The sequence below is a fragment of the Eschrichtius robustus genome, chromosome 8 (genome assembly GCF_028021215.1).
Source record: "Eschrichtius robustus isolate mEscRob2 chromosome 8, mEscRob2.pri, whole genome shotgun sequence".
NCBI lineage: Eukaryota > Metazoa > Chordata > Mammalia > Artiodactyla > Eschrichtiidae > Eschrichtius > Eschrichtius robustus.
Window position 1 is genome coordinate 75,711,265 of NC_090831.1, and position 17,249 is coordinate 75,728,513.

Consider the following 17,249-nt stretch of genomic DNA (forward strand, 5'->3'; position numbering starts at 1 on the left):
ATATCTCACCATCTGTTTGTGCCATCTTTGATTTCTTTCATCAGTGTCTTATAGATTTCTGAGTACAGGTCTTTTACCTCCTTAGGTAGGTTTATTCCTAGGTATTTTAGTCTTTTTGTTGCAGTAGTGAATGGGATTGTTTCCTTAATTTCTCTTTCTGATCTCTCTTTGTTAGTGTATAGGAATGCAAGAGATTTCTGCGCATTAATTTTGTATCCTGCAACTTTACCAAATTCATTGATTAGCTCTAGTAGTTTTCTGGTGGCATCTTTAGGATTCTCTATTTATAGTATCATGTCATCTGCAAACAGTGACAGTTTTACTTCTTCTCTTCCAATTTGTATTCCTTTTCTTTCTTTTTCTTCTCTGATTGCCGTGGCTAGGACTTCCAAAACTATGTTGAATAATTGTGGAGAGAGTGGACATCCTTGTCTTGTTCCTGATCTTAGAGGAAATGCTTTCAGTTTTTCACCATTGAGAATGATGTTTGTCATATATGGCCTTTATTATGTTAAGGCAGGTTCCCTCTATGCCCACTTTCTGGAGAGTTTTTATCATAAATGGCTGTTGAATTTTGTCAAAAGCTTTTTCTGCATCTATTGAGATGATCATATGGTTTTTATTCTTCAGTTTGTTAATATGGTGTATCACATTGATCGATTTGTGTATATTGAAGAATCCTTACATACCTGGGATAAATCCCACTTAATCATGATGTATGATCCTTTTAATGTGTTGTTGGATTCTGTTTGCTAGTATTTTGTTGAGGATTTTTGCATCTATATTCATCAGTGATATTGGTCTGTAATTTTCTTTTTTTGTAGTATCTTTGTCTGGTTTTGGTACCAAGGTGATGGTGGCCTCATAGAATGAGTTTGGGAGTGTTCCTTCCGCTGCAATTTTTTTTGGAAGAGTTTGAGAAGGATGGTGTTAGCTCTTCTCTAAATGTTTGATAGAATTCACCTGTGAAGCCATCTGGTCCTGAACTTTTGTTTGTTGGAAGATTTTTAATCACAGTTTCAATTTCATTACTTGTGATTGGTCTGTTCATATTTTCTATTTCTTCCTGGTTCAGTCTTGGAAAATTGTATCTTTCCAAGAATTTGTCCATTTCTTCCAGGTTGTCCATTTTATTGGCATAGAGTTGCTTATAGTAGTCTCTTATGATACTTTGTATTTCTGTGGTGTCTGTTGTAACTACTCCTTTTTCATTTCTAATTCTGTTGATTTGAGTTCTCCCTTTTTTTCTTGATGAGTCTGGGTAAAGGTTTATCAGTTTTGTTTATCTTCTCAAAGAACCAGCTTTTAGTTTTATTGATCTTTGCTATTGTTTTTTTTTTGTTTCTATTTCATTTATTTCTGTTCTGATCTTTATGATTTCTTTCCTTCTGCTATCTTTGGGTTTTGTTTGTTCTTCTTTCTCTAGTTCGTTTAAGTGTAAGATTAGATTGTTTGAGATTTTTCTTGTTTTTTGAGGTAGGATTGTATTGCTATAAACTTCCCTCTTAGAACTGCTTTTGCTGCATCCCACAGGTTTTGGATCACCGTGTTTTCATTGTCATTTGTCTCTAGGTATTTTTCTGATTTCCTCTTTGATTTCTTCAGTGATCTCTTGGTTATTTAGTAATGTATTGTTTAGCCTCCATGTGCTTGTGTTTTTTACATTTTTTTCCCTGGAATTTATTTCTAATCTCATAGCATTGTGGTCAGAAAAGATGCTTGATATGATTTCAATTTTCTTAAATTTGCCAAGGCTTGATTTGTGACCCTGGTTGTGATCTATCCTGGAGAATGTTCTGTGTGCACTTGAGAAGAAAGTGTAATCTGCTGTTTGCACCTGGAATGTCCTATAAATATCAATTAAATCTATGTGGTCTATTGTGTCATTTAAAGCTTGTGTTTCCTTATTAATTTTCTGTCTGGATGATCTGTCCATTGGTGTAAGTGAGGTGTTAAAGTCCCCCACTATTATTGTGTTACTGTCGATTTCCTCTTTTATAGCTGTTAGCATTTGCCTTATGTATTGAGGTGCTCCTATGTTGGGTGCGTATATATTTATAATTGTTATGTCTTCTTCTTGGATTGATCCCTTGAGCATTATGTAGTGTCCTTCCTTGTCTCTTGTAACATTCTTTATTTTAAAGTCTATTTTATCTGATATGAGTATAGCTACTCCAGCTTTCTTTTGGTTTCCATTTGCATGGAATATCTTTTTCCATCCCCTCAGTTTCAGTCTATATGTGTCCCTAGGTCTGAAGTGCGTGTCTTGTAGACAGCATATATATGGGTCTTGTTTTTGTATCCATTCAGTGAGCTGTGTCTTTTGGTTGGAGCATTTAATCCATTCACATTTAAGGTAATTATCAATATGTATATTCCTATGACCATTTTCTTAATTGCTTTTGGTTTGTTTTTGTAGGTCCTTTTCTTCTCTTGTGTTTCCCACTTAGAGAAGTTCCTTTAACATTTGTTGTAGAGCTGGTTTGGTGGTGTTGAATTCTCTTAGCTTTTGCTTGTCTGTAAAGCTTTTGATTTCTCCCTTGAATCTAGCTTCTGAATTCTATATCCCTAGCACGTAGGACAGTGCCAGGCCATAGAATGCTCAATAAACATTTGCTGACTAAATGAATGAATACACAAAGAATGAATATACAAATTGAATTGCTTGCAAATCACCTACACTTATTATCATGGATGAGTTCATTGCAGAGATTCAGGGACTTCAGAACAAAGAAATCCAGTGAAAACTCCTAGTTGTTTAAAAACAAGAAACCCGTTTGTGTTGGTTAAATTTTAATGCATCCACTTAGCTACGCTATGTACCCAGTTGTTTGGTCAAACACTAGTCTAGATTTTTCTGTGAAGATGTAATTAGCATCTTGTAATTTTGTAGATATAATTAGCACCTAAAATCTGTTGAGTTTAAATGAAGGAGACCACTTTTGATGAGTGGGCCTCATCCAATCAGTTGAAGTCCTTAGGAATAAAAACTGAGATTTCCTGAAGAAGAAGGAATTGTGCCTCAAGACTGTAACACAGAAATGTTCCCTGAATTTCCAGCCAGCGAGCCTGCTCTACAAATCTGTGACTCAAGACTGCACCATCAACTCCTGTCTGAGTTACCAGCCAGCTGACCTGATACACACATTTGCCAGCCCACACAATCTTGTGAGCCAATTCCTTAAAATCTATCTCTCTGTGTATCTCCTATTTTTCTGGAGAACTTTGACTGATACACTGATAAAATTATTTTAACAACTCTTTAACTTCCTTGAATTGAATACATTGTTTGTATATAGAGATTTTTAGGAAAAAATCTAGTTTCCTTTAAATTCTGAGACTTTCATCATACTTGATTAGTTTCCTCTGCTAAAATGGAGGTAGTTGAAAACAAATAGAAATGTTAATGTAAGATGTAACATGGTTAACCTTGAGGCTCGTTGTGTCATGGCTATCTCCACACTATTTTCATCTCTCCGTTTATTAATTTTTTTGATCTGTATCAATGTTACACACAAGCTTGTGCGAAGTAACACAGAGGCAGAAGGGGTTCTTTGATCCAAATGTAAGCCAACTTTGGGGTATGGGAGAAAGTAGAGCTATGGAGGTGGAGGAGTCATGCTTTGCTAGAATATTCTTGGGTATGAAGAGGGTGAGCAAGAGCATATGTAATATAAATTTTGTCATATATTATATTTAGCTCTTTTATCAAGAATATATGTTGCTCTTTTATCAAGTATCAATATATAGTTCTTTCATCAAGAACTATAATATAGAGGAAGCTAACTATAGTATATTTCAAAATTTATATTGCGTATGTTCTTGCTCACCTTCTCCCAATGTTTAACACTCAAATAGATGCCAGAAAGTAATCATCAAAATGGCAGAACTTTAAGATGGATGTGGGAGAAAATTGGAATATAACCAAGTCCTAAAATTATTCTTTCAATACAATTTTTCGTAGGCGAAACAGGGAATCTTAAAAAACAGTAAGATTTTCTAAAAGAGAAATAAATTTAAAAATTCTGACTCCAGACATTGAAAAAGACTTTGAAAGGTTATCTCATGCATTCTTTTACCTCTGGGCAGGTTGTGTGCTTTGAGCCACATTTTAAAGCCCTCTCACATGCAGCAAGAGTGCACAACTCTCCTTAGCTCTCCATTTTAGTATTAAATGATTTTACTATCAAGAATTCTTCCCTTTATCTAACATAATTTTTCTCTTGTTCTGGTCCAAATTGGAGTTGGAGAGTAGCTGGTGATTATTCCTTGTGTGAGAGCCCTTCATGTATTTATAGATTGTTATTAAATTGTCCCAAATCAACCTTTAATCTTCAAACTGAATAATATCCATTTTCTTGACCTCCTTTAATAGATCTTTTTCCAAACCCTTCAATCACCATTTGTAGCTTTCTGCTAAAGCAGCTCTATTTTTTTTCCTCCTTGTTTACTTGTAGATCACAGAGCCAGAGAGGATATTTTTGGAAGAGTAGGAGTTTGATGAAAGGATTTCAGCCTTTGTATTTATGTATATGTGCACCTTTCTTTATACAATAGATATTTAAAATAACATATTTTTGCAAGTCAAATGATATTTTAATACTCCTAGCAAGTTTACCTTTTAAAGGTTATAAGTAAATCTTTTTTAAACTGAACACCTTTGTTAGGTAAATATATAAAGAGAGAGAGTTTCATAAATTCAGATTTATATGTTTACATCAAGCTTTCTTAAAGTAGAGGCCATTTCTATTATTATAACATCCTTGTCTTTTTGTTCCATAGCAATTCAGTAACCAATTTCTGCTTGTGAAGTATTATGTTTTAGGTCTGCTTTTGAGTACTACATTTGCACTATCAGTCCGCATTTATTTGGCACCTATATTAAAGATATTTGTAAAAACATGAAAAATAAATCATACTCTGTTCTTAAAGAGGTTGCAATCTAGAGGGAGAGATAGAATGCATGCAAATAGTTAAAATATAAATTAGGTAGAATGTACATATAATAAGTTGGGACCACAGAGAGATTATCTGGAAACAAGGAAGATTTTTGAAAGAGGTTGCATTTGCTAGGGGAGGTCTTGCAGGTGGTGTAACTTTTGTACAGGTAGAAATAAGGAAGGATCATTACTAGCAGAAGGAACTATCTGAAAGGTGCAATGGGACTGAAGAGTGGTCAGTGAAGAATCAAAAGAAGAAAAAGCCAAAAGGGAGTTTGGGAGATGGAGTGATTATTGCCTTGATTTTTTTTTTAACTATGAAAATGTATTACTATTGTATGAAAAGAAGGGAAAGAGGGAGGGGGGAAAGTAATAGAATACATGGCTGGCTGGCATCCTCTAATGAACTAGAAGTAGGAGCAAAACCAGCTAAATGATGTCCAATAATCATTCATCTTCCCTCTACCAGTTCCTCTGGTAAGGAATGTGAATTCAAAGGTAAGGGTTTCCTTTAAAGAAGATGGTGGTTAACATTACTGGGGTTTTTTTTTGGCTACCCAGAATCTAATCACCATTCCTATTTTGGGGGAAGTCCCTGTTATGAGGTATTAGTTGGAGGCTGAGGTCTGTTTTCCACTATGAAAACCAAAGAGGGGGCAGACATTTCTTCTCTCCACTTGAAGCCAGAGCCACATGGCCTTGACTCAGCCAATTTTAAACTCCCATGAATTTTTTTTAACTTTAGGGATTAACAGAATGATGTAGTGACATAAAGCAAACTATCATGTTGACAATGTATCCAGCTGGGGCAGTGAGGAGTGTCCAGTGGTATGGCATCAATGGCTGAGTCCTCCCCTGTCTCTTCTCAAAACGTGATCTTGACTATATTCCCCACTTTCTGGCCTTCTTTGAGTCTTCCCAATTTCCTGAACTTGTTTCTTTAGCTTTCCACCTGACTTTGAGGACTTCTGATACTCTGTGTACAATACTGTTTCTGTTTAAGTTAGCCCAAGTCAGTTTTGGTGGCTTACAATCTAGAATCATGACTGAAACAAAAATTAACCTAGAATCTTCACACAGAATGGAGTGAAGTGGGTAGAGATGACATGCCAGAATATTTAGTAGGCATCTACCATTGTCTAGGTAAGAAGGTTCATCATCCAGGTGACACCAGTTGAATGAGGACAGTGGCAATCAGAATAGAGAGGAGGGGCTGCATGTAGGAGATATGATACTGGATTGGATATGAGGTTGAACAGCCTGCATTATATGTTACCATTTCATTACCAAGGTTGCTTATGCCTGATCTGGCTGGTTAGGTGAACATCTCACCTCTTTTTCCGTAGAACTTGTACTTTCCTTCTGAAGATCTGAGGTGAAGAGGATGCCTGTTTTTAGATGAAAGAGGATTTTAATTTTCAATCAAGGTTGATACATCAGGTCATTGCAACTAATTGAAGTGAAGAAGAATGTAGGGTTGGAGAATGAAAAATGATTGCAAAGTTTAAGGTGAAGTGATTGGTTAAGCAGCAGTATCATTAACTGAAATGGGGACGTTGAAGGAGGAACTCGTAGAGGGAAGGTGAATGATAATTGGACATTATTTAGCTAGGTTTGCTCCTAGTTCTAGTTCATTACTGGATGCCAGCTATCCATGTATTTTTTTCCTTTTTTTCCTCCTCCTCCCTCCCTCCTCCCCTCCTCCTTCCCTCCCTCCTTTCTCTTTATACAGTAGTAATACATTTTCATAGTTTAAAAAAATCAAGCAATCCAAAAGCACATACAATCAAATGTTGCCTGGGTTCTCCTGGACCATTGAGAGCTGTACAAAAGGATCTAAAACTTTACCCCATGCAATGTTTCCACCTCTTTCAATAAGATTTCTCTGGATGCCTGGGGGCTTCTTATTGTCTTACTGTTCTTATTGTCACTTTATTTTCAGGGGTCTTCTTTACACATGGCTAGTTTATGTTGTATTCCCCAGAGGTTACATAAGCCCCGTTTACTGTTGTTGTTGTTTTTTTTTTTTACAATAACTTGCCCACATAGAACATTTATGCTATGTCAGATTTCTTTGGATGATGTACATCACCAGTAAGGATCCCTTTGAGCAATGCTACGAGCATCTCAGAATCTAATTTTAGAGATTCTCTCTTCTCTAAAGTATTTCTTAATCACTTCACCACTTATGTTTGGCCACCCTCCTCTGTCTCTCATCTTTCTTGGATTCTTTCTTCTCATTCCTCACCCTCTCTCATCTGTTCTGCCACCTCCTGCCTCCTCTGGAATATTGCTCTCCTGGGTCATGCACAGGGATATTGCCCCATTCTTTGAAACCTTGCTATAAACCAACATCCATTCTCTGGGTTTTGCTATTTATTTCAAGTGCTTATCAGGTTATTTTTCCAAAAATAATTGCTTTCTCTGTAAAACAAATCCTTTTGCTAGCTATTAGTTATTTCTCTTCTTGTCACATACACTACACAGAGATGCTATCTATTCATATCTACATATGACAGAAACTGAGTCCTCATGTATATATATCCATAGAGTATGTGCAATATTTGCATATTTTTGCATATATGTCTTAAAAAATAAATTGGCTCATACCATACATAGTCTATGCTATAAATATCTCATTAAATCAGTATACATATATCTTCTTTTTATTATAAATGTACAACCGATTTTTGACCATTTACATATCAATGGACAATGAAGTTGTTTAGAAGTTTTCATTATAATAAGCAATGCTTTAATGACTATTCCTTTACATATCATTTTGCCTCTGTGTTTCTAATGGTTAGATGACTAGAAATGAAACTACTGTGCCATAAAGAGTCAACATTTTTTAAAATTTTTATTTTAATTTAATTTTTTTGGCTGCATTGGGTCTTCATTGCTGCGTGCAGGCTTTCTCTAGTTGTGGTGAGCGGGGGCTACTCTTCGTTGTGGTGCGCGGGCTTCTCATTGTGGTGGCTTCTCTTGTTGCAGAGCACGAGCTCTAGGCAAGTGGGCTTCAGTAGTTGTGGCTCATGGGCTCAGTAGTTGTGGCTCGTGGGCTCTAGAGCGCAGGCTCAGTAGTTGTGGCTCATGAGCTTAGTTGCTCCGTGGCATGTTCAACCTTCCCGGAGCAGGGATCAAACCCATGTCCCCTGAATTGGCAAGTGCAATCTTAACCACTGTGCCACCAGGGAAGTCCCAAGTTTCAACATTTTGATTGATTAACATACTGCCCTTCAAAAAAGATGTTCCAATTTACAGTTCCACCATAACTTTTTTAGAATTTCTACTTCCTACGCCCTTGCTAACATTGAATCATTTTAATTTTTGTCAATATCTTTGCCAAAAATGGTATCTTGCTTTTATTTTAGCTTGTTTTTTCTTCAATATTAGTGCAGCTGACCATCTTTTCAGATATTTGTTTTTTTTTAGTAAGTTACATGTCCACATCTTTCCATTTTAAATTCAAGTTTTGTCTTTAAAAATTAATTTATAAGAATTCTTCCTTATCATATAATGATATAATGTGTTTGAAAATATTTTCTCACAGTATCCTGTATCTTATACCTTTGTTTCGAGTAGTCTTTAATCTTTTTCTTTTTTGAATCTGGGTTTTACATCTTGTTTAGGAAAGCATTCCTTTCTCTAAGATTGAAAGTGTCTTTAATATATTGTATTATTATACTTTAGCTTTTGAATCCAGGTGAAATTTATTTTTGTATATGTTTGACAGAGTAACAGATTTTTTCTGAGTGTGGCTGACCGTATGTATACCATTTATTGGATGTTCTCATATTCAGTGCTTGTCATAGACTGAATGTTTGTGTCCCCTGCAAAATTCATATGTTGACATCCTAACCACCAAGGTTATGGTAGGTGATTAGGTCATGAGGGAAGAGTCCTTGTAAAAAGAGGCCCAAGAGAGCTCCCTTGCCCCCTTCCCATGTGAGGTTATAGTGAGAAGACCACTGTCTATGACCCAGGAAGCAGACCCTCACCAGACACTGAATCTGCCCACACCTAGGTCTTGAACTTCTAACCTCCAGAACTATGAGAAATAAATTTCTGTTGCTTAAAAGCTACATAATCGATGGTATCCTATTATAGCACCATGAATAGACTAAAACACCCCTGGTTTGAAATGCCTTTTTTATCTTTCTTAAATCTTAATTTTCTTTCATTGATCTGTATTTAATAATTCTGGGCTGATACCATTTGGTCTTATAACTATACCTTGTAGTGACATATTCTAAGGATTTAAAAACTATGATTTTTTCACTCAGTGTATTACTTTTACTCAGTTGTTTTAATTTTAATAGCAGTATTACTTAACTTTTTATGTAGGCAAAAAGAAATCAGTATAAAATAAAATAATCTGAATAAAAATTTAATGTTCAATGTGTTTTGGAAATAACCATATAAACTCATGATTTTTTATTAATTAAAAATTATATTTTCTAGCTCTGTTCAGGAAAGGGAGAATAAACTACCCCTAGCAGTGAACCTTTTTAGTACTCTGATATGGGTCTCTAAATATAATTGACCACAGAAAACAAGGTTCCTTAAAGGCTATGGCAGTTTCCAAGTATGAAACAGGTAATGTAAAAAAGTGAGCCAAGGGACTTCCCTGGTGGTGCAGTGGTTAAGAATCTGCCTGCAATGCAGGGGACACGGGTTCAATCCCTGGTCGAGGAAGATCCCACATGCCGCCGAGCAACTAAACCCATGTGCCACAACTACTGAGCCTGTGCGCCACAACTACTGAGCCCGCGTGCCACAACTACTGAGCCTGCGCGCCTAGAGCCCGTGCTCCTCAACGAGAGAAGCCACTGCAATGAGAAGCCTGCACACCACAACGAAGAGTAGCCCCGACTCGCTACAACTAGAGAAAGCCTGTGTGCAGCAACGAAGACCCAACACAGCCAAAAATAAAATAAATGAATAAACAAATTGTAAAAAAAAAAAAAAAAAGAAAAGAAAAGTGAGCCAAGGAGAGCTTGTTGTACCAAAAAGCAAAGAGGCTTTCAAAGACTGATGGAGTCTTATCAAAACAGCATAGAAGCCAAGGGCTCCTTGGCTGAAGGTGGGACAATTTTATCACTGAAAGAAAAATGGCTATGATTGATTTGAAACGCATGGATACAGTCCATAATGATATCATAAAGAAAACAAAATAAGCCTTATTTCTTATCAGCAGAGATGACCATTATACTAACTTTTTAACATATACATTGGTAATTAAAAAGAAAGGATTAAGCATTTATTCTTCCATTTATTCTAACCGGAAATGAATTTCAGAGAAGCCAAAGTGTCTCAGTTAAAAACAGATTTTTTTTTTGAAGAATGGCAACTAATCAATGTGGAATAAATAATACAATTAGAAAAATCTTTTAAAAAAATCCATATTGAAATAATTGATTCAGGCAAAGATTATTAGTGCATGCTAAACCATTAAGTGAGAGGTGCTGGGAAACTCAAAATTTCATGGTGACAAATTACAAGCCTAAGGATTTCTTTACGGTTGCAAAAGGAAAGAATCTAACTTGGCAGTGGAGTAATCAGGCTCTCCCCACGCAAACCCAATGATCAACCATACCAACACTAGCAGTGGACAACCAGATGTTTTTTATCTCTAAATACGATGCTAAAAGTAGAACCAGTGTCACCTATTAAACATTTCTACTAAAAAAATTAAACGTGAGTCTAAACAAGGCTTTACATCTAACTTCTATTCTTCAGGAAATAGTGGGCATAAAAAAAGAAAATGCTAAACAAGACCATGAAAAAACAGTCAGAAAAATCTCAAACATAGTTCATAACATAGGACAACTTATATAATTTTCCTGTTTTGTTCTTTAAGTCAATGACAAGAAAAGAAAAAGTGTGTCTGTATGTGTGTGTGTGTGTGTGCAGTAATATGAGTCCTACTCTATATTAAAAGAGATAAAATATACAACAACCAAATGCCACATGCAGATCCTGCAGGGATCCTTGTTTGAACCTATTAGCAATGAAAATTATCTTTAGGATAATTAAGAATATTTGAATATGAGCTGAGTAATAGAATTATTATTAATTTTGTTAAATATTATACTTTTATTGTGGTTGTATAGAAAAATATTCCTAGTTTTTGGAAATTCATCCTAAACTACTTTGGACCAGAGTGTCATAAAGTCCTTAATTTTTAAATTATATTACAGTAAATAAATATATAAACAAATATGGTTAAATATTAATTGTTATGTCTAAGTGTTAAGCTTATGGCTATTTATTTTATAATGTGCCTATATATATCTACTTTTCTTTGTATTTGAAAAATTTTATAATAAGTTGAATCAGTAAAAGCAAATATCATGTATATAACATATATCGTAAGTTATTTATTTTTAGGATTCAAATAAAAAGGTCTTAGGATATTTAAATTAAGGTTTTATTTTATATATGTGTTTATTATATTGTGTCTTGCTATTCAGTAGTACACCTCTCCATTTATTCAGAATCTTAAAGAAATGTTATTCAGTACTTTTATGGTTTCCTTCATGTAAGACTTGAATATTTCCTGTTAGATGCTTTTCTAAGTATCTTAAGTGTATAGTTGCTCTTGTCTAGTTGCAGTTGCTATTGACCAGAAAAGGAATGGCTCATAGGGAAGTTGATCTTATTTTTTGGCCATCTTGCTGGACTCTTATTAGTGGTAATAGATAGTTTTACAATTTTATATTTTCCTTTCTAATAGTCCCTTTTAATTGTAAAAAGTAAAATGCATACAAAGACCTATATAAAACATAAATATACAGGGCAATGGAATATTATTAATCAATCATAAATATAATCACCTCCCAAATTAAAAAAAAACTGAAAATTTCCAGCACTCCCTGCCTTGTGTCCATTCTATTTCACATATTTTGACTGATGTATTAGCCATTCTGAAATTTAATTTTCTAGGTCATAATTATTTTGCAATATATTCTTACTTTTTGAGTTTTATCCAATAAATTCTGAATTCAAAGAATACAAAATGTGGTCATCAGCATAAAATAGACTATTATATCTATAAGATGTTTTATGTAGGCCTTATACAAGCCACAAAGCAAAAAGCTACAGTAGATTCACAAAAGATAAAGAGAAGAGAATCAAAGCATACCACTATGGAAAATCATCAATTCAAGAAGGAAGGCAGCAAGTGAGGAAGAAAGGAACAAGGAAATTACATAACGGCCAGAAAAGAATAAGATGGCAATAGTAAGTTTTTAACTATGAATAATTACTCTAAATGTAAATTGATTGAATTCTCTAATCAAAAGACATAAAGTGGATGGATGGGTAAAACAAACAAGACCCAACTATATGCTGCCTGCAAGAGGCTCACTTCAGCTTTAAGGACACACATAGGCTCAATGTGAAGAGATGGAAAAAGATATCCCATACAAGTGGAAACCAAAAGAGAGCAGGGATAGCTATACTTTGTCAGACAAAATAGACTTTAAGCCAAAAATGGTAACAAGAGACAAAGACATCATTATATAAAAATAAAGGGGTTAATACATCAAGAAGATATCACATTCATAAATATATATGCATCCAACATTGGAGCACCCAACAATATGAAGCAAATACTAACAGCACTGAATGGACAAATAAACAACAATACAATAATAGTAGGGAACTTCAACATACCACTTTCAGCAGCTGGTAGGTTAATCAGACAGAAAATCAACAAGGAAACATTGGACTTGACCCATACTTTAGAGCAAACCTAACAGACATATACAGAATATTCCATCTACCAGCAGTAGAATACACATTCTTCTTAAGTGCACATGGAACATTCTCTAGGATAGATTATGTGATAGGTCATAAACAAGTCTTAGCGAATTTAAGAAGATTGAAATCATATCTAGCATCTTTTCTGACCACAGTGGTGTCAAACTAAAAATCAATAACAAGAGGAAAGACAAGTACTGTATGATATCACTTATATGTGGAATCAAAAAAAGCCAAACTCATAGAAACAGAGAGTATAGTGGTGGTTACCAGGGGCTGGGGGGAGTGGGGGCAATGGGGAGATGTTGGTCAAATTATTCAAACCTAAGATGCATAAATTCGGGGGTTCTAATGTACAATGTGGTGATTATAGTTAATAATACTGTATTGTATACTTGACAGTTGCTAAGAGAATAGACCTTAAATATTTACACCATGAAGAAATGATAATTATGTGATGTGATGGAGGTGTTAGCTGATGCTATGGTGGTAATTATTTGCAATATATATGTGTAACAAATTAATAAGTTATACATCTTAAACTTTCAATATGTTACTTATAGCTCAAAAAAACCGGAAAAGAAAACATTTGAAATGAGGACAAAGGTGGAGAATAGAAGGGGAAATTGTCTTCTAAATTTGAACAGTGTCGGCAGTTATTGGGAAAGCAGGATGCCATTTTTTTTTTTTTTTTTTAGATTTACTGATGGAAGAGAAGGATGTTAAAGAAAAATGAAAACAAAGCCGTACTTTCTTACCATATTGCCACACTAAAAAAAAATCTATTAAGTGAAATAACAGAAAAGTGTGTGCAGTCTAAACTGGAGTTACTGACAGGTATTTAAAGTATCTACAACAGGTATGAGACCCCCAAACCCCAGCAGTGTTTTCATAGGAATTAAAGAAAGGGAGTTGCTGTCTCCCTCCATGATTTTTTGGCCTGCATAAAATGATAAGCACATTTAAGACAGATTTGACACTAGATCTTGAAACTGTCCAACCCAATTTTATATCTAAGGACAGAAAAAGTGTCACTTGTAGAAAATCAAATGTTCCTTACAATGCCAGGAAGCTTACTTTTCACCTTCCCGTCCTGAGTTCTGAAGGGTTTGAGGTTGGCATGCGCTACTGGCAGGTAGAAGTGAGACACAGGTGACTGGCTGTACGTGTGTGGAAGGAATCTTTCCCCAGTGATGCTCTTACATGAGCATCCTCCAAGGATGGCTGCTGGCAGATCCAGCACTAGACTAGTCTCTGTGGTATAGGGAATACAGGAAGACTCATATGGGTTGGCATTCTTCTGGATTATGAGTTGGGAGAGGTTTCACTTTATAATATGAATAGATCTCGACATCTATAGCTTCAGTGATACGTTTACAGAAAAAACTTAGGCCTTATTTCTCTACTGGGCTTCCTTCAAACTCTCTTACAATCTGTAAAATCACAAATGAATGGTGAAGGATCTAGAAGACTATTCACATCTGTTTTATTTCCTTTCTGTGTTCATGAAATTTTTTAAGGATGTATAATCCTAGCTTAATTTTGGGGGATAATCTGCTTTCCACAGTTAGGGAGATTTTTTTCTTCAATAAGCCAAAGTAACTAATTTTTTGGTATTTCTGCTTCCATAACTAATTGTAATGTATGTAATACGTATTCTACAGGGATGATATGTGAATCAATTACAAAATGCTTTAGCACTTCCAAAAGTGAGGACATCAGAATTACCACTTCTTCTTGCCCATCTTGTTTTCTCAATGCCAATAAATGTATTTTATCATATTAAAAAAAGATAGCAAATACAAGACATTATCTCTCTTGCTTCAGCTTATTTATTAGTTTCATCTAATATATTATATATTATAATATATATTACATATATTATAATATATATGAATATATGAATATGAATTCCTATATAATATATGAATATATAGGAATATATTACATTAATCTACAATTTTTTGTTACAGTTATATGACTTTGTCTCTGTGTGTGTGTGTGTGTGTGTGTGTGTGTATATATATATAAAATACATGTATATAGAATACAATTAAGTATACATATACAGTACTAATAAGTTAATTTGAAAAATTATTTTTTTCCTAGAACACATAATCAGGTTTTGGTATTAATTAGGTGCACTCATGAAAAGATGCTCGACATGCTAATCATTAGAGAAATGCAAATCAAAACTACAATGAGGTACCACCTTTCACCGGTCAGAATGGCCATCATCAAAAAATCTACAAACAATAAATGCTGGAGAGGGTGTGGAGAAAAGGGAACCCTCCTGCACTGTTGGTGGGAATATAAATTGATACAGCCACTATGGAGAACAGTATGGAGGTATCTTAAAAAACTAAAAATAGAACTACAATATGACCCAGCAATCCCACTACTGGGCATATACCCTGAGAAAACCATAATGCAAAAAGATACATGTATCCCAGTGTTCATTGCAGCACTATTTACAATAGCCAGGACATGGAAATGACCTAAAGGTCCATCAACAGAAGAATGGATAAAGAAGATGTGGTACATATCTACAATGGAATATTAGTCAGCCATAGAAAGGAATGAAACTGAATCATTTGTAGTGATGTGGATGGACCTAGAGTTTGTCATACAGAGTGAAGAGAAAAACAAATACCATATATTAACGCACATATATAGAATCTAGAAAAATGGTACTGGTGAACCTAGTGGCAGGGCAGGAATAGAGAGGCAGACATAGATAATGGACTTGTGGACACAGGCTGGGGAGGGGAGGGTGGGACGAATTGAGAGAGTAGCATTGACATATATACACCACCATGTGTAAAATAGATAGCTAGTGGGAAGCTGCTTTGTGAGAGATGGATATTCAAAAAATTTTCAACTCAGTGTAGAAAGCTGTAAATATACCACCTTTGAGTATAATTCTCAGATATTTAGCCTCCCTAAAAGTTATGTTTTACTTTCCTAGGACCCAAGTATTTTGAACTTAAAATTTTCTTTTTCATTAGTAATTTCCAAAAATAAATCACAGTAAACCACCCACTGTTAGAACAAGTTCATGTGGATTAATCAGATTTAAATGGGAGGCAGAGCTGAGGGACATCTTGTGAATTGTGAAGAGGCTTTGTAATCAAGATGTAAACACTAAGATCTATAGAACTTCTTAAGAACAGGAGAAATCATTATTTTGATTTCCTCCTTTCCAATTTTCTCATCAAAATGCAAACATATGGTACTTAGTATTTCCTAAGTATAATTTATTAATCAAGTATTAAAAAGCAGCTGCATTTTAGAAATTTGCAGGTAGGTATTAGTCAGTCTTGGTTCTACAGTGCTCAAAATAAAAGGGAGAGCAATTGTAGACATGAGGATTAGCTCAGGTTTGCTTCTACATGTCCAGGATATAAAACCTTCCTGGGGAGGAGGACAAGGAAAAATATTGGCCCATGAAAAGGTAGATAGAGCAAGGTGTTGAGTTCACTCTTTATCTACATGGAAAGTGACGGTATACACATAGTATTTGTTTATCTACAGGCACAAAGAGGTTGTTTCATAAAGCAGAGCTTGTTGAAGATTTTTTTCTGCCAAAATATTCCAAGAGGAAGAGATTGACCTGGGTCTGTGGATGTAGCCCAAATCTCTCTTCCATGAATGGAACAACTTCTGTAAAATCTAGCTTATTATTTAAAGTATTCATTTGAATGCTGTATTCAACTGTATTGTATATCCATGCTTATATCTTAACAAAAAAAGTTTTAAATTATTTGCTTTCTTTGCTTTCAGGTAAAATTGATATTCTAAAAAGATATGCATTTGTCTCAAAAACTCACCCTGAAATATCAATCTATGTGTGGTGTGCATTTTCTAATTTGTAATACTACTACTCTCATTGCCCCAAACAGCAATAACCAACATTTATTGAATGCTTAATATGTACTTGATACTGTTCTAAGCCCATTAAATATATTAATTTATCCCATGCTAGGAGTGATGGATAAGGTGCTTAAATTTTGATTTAGTTGGGGGTATGGAGAATTGTTATTATATAATGGAAATTTGCACAAATAAACAGTAATGATGAGATATCTTGGTGACTTTGGTAACCATATTTTTAAAATTCTGGCCTTGGTCCTATCCTAAAAAAAGAGGGTTTGTACTGTTTAAAGCAATTCAAATTGCTCTATACCAGCAACAATTCTGGAATAGATATATGTACAAATTAAATCTTATGTGGCAATTTTGATTTAAGATTTCTTATTAATTTTATATCTTCTCATCTTTACTAAACATTTAATTTCTGTTACTTATATATAAAATATCTGATTAGGTATAAATTTAGTAACTAAATATTGACACTTGGTGAATTTTTGCCTCTGAATTGCTTTCTTATGGTGCTATTTTATCTTTACTTTTTTTAAATCTGGGGTCAAATGGATGGGATAGGAAATGTTGGAGATAAGTTAAACTTCATGTAATTGAAATGTTATTCAATTACTGAGGTCTGCCATCACAAGAAGTGTACAGCTAACGAAACCAAACGAT

The 17,249-nt window shown here is 34.6% G+C and overlaps 1 long non-coding RNA gene and 1 pseudogene across 13 annotated transcripts in view; one reads left to right on the top strand and one right to left on the bottom strand.

The window, feature by feature from the left end:
* The window catches only part of LOC137768014 (uncharacterized), a 695,061-nt gene that overhangs the window by 250,844 nt on the left and 426,968 nt on the right, over nucleotides 1–17,249 (top strand). The gene's annotated exons all lie outside the window — the stretch shown is intronic.
* LOC137768709 (small ribosomal subunit protein eS24 pseudogene) overlaps nucleotides 1–17,249 on the bottom strand; it is a 28,663-nt pseudogene that overhangs the window by 10,379 nt on the left and 1,035 nt on the right.